General features: G+C 43.2%; 1 pseudogene across 1 annotated transcript in view; it reads left to right on the forward strand.

Annotated features, from left to right (window-relative positions):
- The window catches only part of LOC308292802 (ankyrin repeat and IBR domain-containing protein 1-like), a 50,050-nt pseudogene that overhangs the window by 30,804 nt on the left and 14,246 nt on the right, over window positions 1-5,000 (forward strand). Inside the window, exons 8-9 of the transcript in view lie at window positions 2,778-2,938; window positions 3,627-3,733. The product of the transcript in view is annotated as an ankyrin repeat and IBR domain-containing protein 1-like (transcript). The remainder of the gene's footprint in view (window positions 1-2,777; window positions 2,939-3,626; window positions 3,734-5,000) is intronic.

The following is a 5,000-nucleotide window of genomic DNA, read 5'->3' on the forward strand; positions in this document are numbered from 1 at the left end:
CATGAACGTGTAACTTTGCATGTATGATTTAGAGGCCGAAGAATAATTTGCATAAAACCGCAATATATATTGAATTATTAAAAAATCATTATTTAACGTACAAACTTCTCACCACATAGGCTGTGTAGATATAGGTTCAAAGTTCATGTGAAAAAAGTTTTGTGCACTTGACGCGAAAATCCAAGGAGATAGATTTTTACTGTTTTTCATATAATTCCGAATTGTGGGAGACCTAAAGGTCAGAGGTCAAAAGTTAGAGGGTAAAAGTTGTTCGGCATGAGGAGACGCATAAGTGTATACAGGTTTCATGGCTGTACCTAAAACACAGCATGAGCTATACCTGTTCAAAGTTCGCACTTTCGAAGGCTTCCTACAGCGCCACCATTTGGCCGATTGCTATAAAAAATAATAGCACACTTCGCCACTGTAAACTGAACACATTGATGTTTTTATTCTCATTTTCTCACTAAGTATGTAGGAGTAGAAAGGAACCGAAGATCCCGTCTACTGATTGCTTGCCTGCCTGCCTGATAGACTAGAAAATGTGCAATTTGGGAAATTGCGAGTGTGGTTGCCCGCCCCGCCCCGGCGCGAGCGGCGGGGATGCGCCTCCGGGACCCCGAGGAAAACGCCGGGGCCCGAGGGAGAGGACGTCGGGACGGATACCGTCAGGGCCTATTCTAAAAGGTGCTGTTCGGATCCTGTGTTTGTGATGTAAGGATACGGCGTCTTGTTTTTAAGAAATAGGCTCCTCCCACATGTTTCGCCAAGCAATTACGTTGTCCTGTCGCTCCCGAGATCCTTTGTGTTTTGTTTTGAGAGGGACGTTCCCCCTGAAAAACGTGTTTTGGACCGAAACGGTTAAGTTTTGCATGGTTGTGGCGCCCCCTATGGGTCGAAGTGGAAATGTTTTTGGGGATTCGTTCAGTATACCACCCGGCACTTGTGGTTAAAATTTGGCGTTGACTGTATGTTTTGTTTGTGATTTATGGCTATTTATTGCAAAACGGGCCCCTCCCGCTAACTTTGGAACCCTGTTACGGACAAACGGTACGGACTATCAACATATCGCTTGACATTGTTTATCGCATGGGTCCAGAGATCATGTGTACCGATTTATGTGACATTTGGAGAAAATATGTGGGAAAAGGAGCAAAAAGTGTGTTTTGAAGAAAATTCAAAATGGCGGAAAATCTATCCTGACGCAAATGGGCGTGGCCTATATGGGGAGATGCGTCATGACCCAAGGAATCCAGGGAAAAATATTTTTAATTTTCCGACCTACGGTTCAAGAGTTACAGGCAAAAACGTAAAGTGGGCTGTTATAGCGCCACCATGAGGCCGAGTGATGTATTTATAATTGGATTAATTCTTACAATAATTATGAATCTCCTCTCCAAGTTTTGAAACTGTAGCTCCTATGGTTTGCGAGAGAAAAATAATGTAATGTGAGTTTTTGCATTTTCCCATTCAAGTCAATAGGGAAAATTAATTCACTAATAAATTAATATCAATTAAACGATACAACTTTTCTCTTATCGCAATAATAGCACACGATTCCCGATGAAGCCGGTCGATTTGACATATGGCGCGAGTGTGTGGCACAAAAACTGTGGACGGTGAAACGCGTCAAAATAAAGTTTATCCAGAAGAATAAAAAATAAAGTTTCCCGAGGACTATAGTGTGTTGCCCTGTAAGGGCAACCACACTAATAAATGTGGGCTCGCCTTACAGGCGAGCCCACAATTCAGATTCACTTTATTTGTCACTTAGATGCTCCAAGGTACATACATGTGAAAAACTTACCCTTGGAGGCTCCAATACAATAAAAACATGATAATAAAAACATAAAAGACCTACAACAAAAGTACATAATAAGCAAACACATGGCAATATACGGTAATCAGTCCAAGAAAGTGCATAAGTGCAGAGTGCAAAGACTTATTACACATTCACTTAGCATTTAAAAGTCTGATTGCTTGAGGAAAGAAGCTTTTCCTCAGCCTGCTCGTGCTTGCTTTCAGGATCTAGGATATAACATGATGTAGTGATACAGTCTTATAATAATATAAATAACAGTCAACTCTCAGAAAGGTTGGGAACCCCTGAAATACAGGAAAGATGTTCTCCTACGTACGGATTCATTTCGGTATCCTCCATGGCACCACCTCCAAAGTCAACTCAATGAACATTGAATATGCCCACAACTCAGCTGCTCATCGCTACCCGTTCCAGAGACCATGTTACACCAGTCCTCCATGACCCAGACTGCCTCTTATTCAAACAAAGAATCCACTTCAAAACACTACTAAACACCTAAAGTACAACAAAGCACTCGACAACAGTGCTGTAGATTCAAAGTAGCTCATCATTGCTACTTGTCCAGCTCCTCGATTCTTCTGATCAACACCACTTTTGTATCTTACCATTTAACTTGTTGATAAACTTGCAGTTTGCAGTCCAAGTGTTTTGTATTTTTTGTCTGCTTCTTGAATTGGCAAGCTTTTCTGGCCATATCCGCATTCTTTTTGGATTAATAAACACATCAGTTCCCTTTAACTTTTCTCCCTGCTTCAGCAGAGCCGCCTTGAATTTTCTGTAAACCTCATTATTACGGCCGGCGGGCCGGGTTTATCACGGTCCTTTCTCCTGGGCAGAGGTTGGCAAGCCTCGATGTCATTACAGTCCAGTTCGATGCCCTGCTTGGCCTGTAGGGACTCTACCACCTGTAGCTCCGTGGAGTTAACATCCATCTCACTGGGCTCTCTTTTTCCAGGCGTTTGTGGAGAACAACCCGGCCATCCGCTGGTGTCCGGCGGTGCGCTGTGAGCGGGCCGTCAGGCTGAGCCGGCCGGGACCAGGAGACAATGACCCTCACACCTTCCCTCTGCTGCCCTCCCCTGCTGTGGACTGTGGCAAAGGACACCTGTTCTGCTGGTAATACCCTACCCTATACTATACTACACTACTACACTAACACTATACTACCCTGCTGTGGACTGTGGCAAAGGACACCTGTTCTGCTGGCAATACCCTACCCTACACTAAACTACACAACACTACACTACACTAACACTGCACTACTACCACTACCCTGCTATGGACTGTGGCAAAGGACACCTGTTCTGCTGGTAATACCCTACCCTATACTATACTATACTATACTACACTAACACTATACTACCCTGCTGTGGACTGTGGCAAGGGACATCTGTTCTGCTGGTAATGACACTACACTACACTACACTACACTACACTACACTACACTACACTACACTACACTACACTATTACTACACTACACTAAACTACACTACACTAACACTACCCTGCTGTGGACTGTGGCAAGGGACACCTGTTCTGCTGGTAATGACACTAAACTACACTACACTACACTACACTACACTACACTACACTACACTACACTACACTACACTACACTAACACTACCCTGCTATGGACTGTGGCAAGACGATCCACAGGCTCACAATGTGTCACAATGTACGGTAATGTCAATGGCTATAAATCACATTTTTATATCTAGATAAATAAATAAAATCTAATCAACATCTAGGCTAAGCCTAGCTGGTGAAAACCTTTTTAGATCAGTTAGAACCCAATTTTAGACAGAGGTCTATGTCCTACTATGGCTCACTGGGTGTCTCTCTCTCGTGTGACTGCCAAACATGGAGGAACTGGCTGCAGAAAGTCACTGAGATGAAGCCTGAGGAACGTATGTGTTGTTGTTCACTGTTCATTGTCACACGCCACGCTGACATATAGAGTCCTAGTTGTTGTTCACGGTTCACTGTCAGACACTTAGTTTTTAGTTTAGTTTAGTTTATCAGCACATTATTATAAAAAACATAGAACAATACATATTGAGGATACAAAATACTGTGCAAGGAGAGGAAGAAGCCAATCAGGCTTATTTGGAATCCTTTCCTTAATGAAAGAGGTCATTCATTAAACAGATACAAGTTCACCAGGAACAATACAATATACACGTTATGTAAGAGCACTAGAGCAGCTGTGCAATAAAGAAGTAAAAACTCTAAATCCTAGTTGTTGTTCACTGTTAACCGTCTGACACCACACTGACTCACAATCACATATAGAGTCCTACATCATAGATACATAGCCTGGGGAATTCCTGGGGACCACCCAGTCCTGGTGCTCCAGAATGGATGCAAAAGTGGTGGCGCCCCCAGTGGAGGACCCCCTCCACTGCAGCTCACATAAAATGCCGTAACTCGGGCTAGGAGCGTCCGGGAGAGCCGGGGTCGGTACCTATTCGTCCGCCAAGGCAACGCGGAGACCCCACCCCTCATTTCTCACATGGCCCTCTTCTAGCGCCACCTTCAGGCCGATTTTTAAAACACATTTTTGGCCACTGCTCCTACAGTTTTTGCCCTAAAATCACGCAAATCGCTACACAGTATGTCTACACTCATCCCATCAACATGAATCTGTCCCATATAGCACCACCTTCAGGCCCGATTTTTAAAAACACATTTTTGGACACTGCTCCTACAGATTTTGCCCTAAAATCACGAAAAGCACTACACAGTATGTCTACACTCATGTCATCAACATGGATCAGGAAGATTTTGGAATAACAAATTTGTGCCCTATTTGTGGACATAAGCGACCAACGGTCGCTTATCTCCCGATTAGGGAGTCTTACTCTTACTGGTAGTGCTACTTCAGGCTGCTAACATGTTTCAGCACAGAGCTTGCCTTCCTCAGAGCATCATGAAAACATGACTCTGTCAGACTGTTGTTGTTATGTCTTGTATGAAGTCACCTCCAGGTACATGCACTACATGAGACTAGAACACATGTACAAGTATTAGTAAAAACTATTCATGAAACAAATGTGATCATTGCAGTAATAACTAAGCTATTGATTGATTGATTGATTGATTGATTGATTGATTGATTGATTGATTGAAGAATGTATCAGAAGTTTGCATAGGAAAAGCAGTTTCATGACAGTA

The sequence above is a fragment of the Nannobrachium achirus genome (assembly GCF_963921795.1).
Source record: "Nannobrachium achirus genome assembly, chromosome: 10".
Taxonomy (NCBI): Eukaryota; Metazoa; Chordata; class Actinopteri; order Myctophiformes; family Myctophidae; genus Nannobrachium; species Nannobrachium achirus.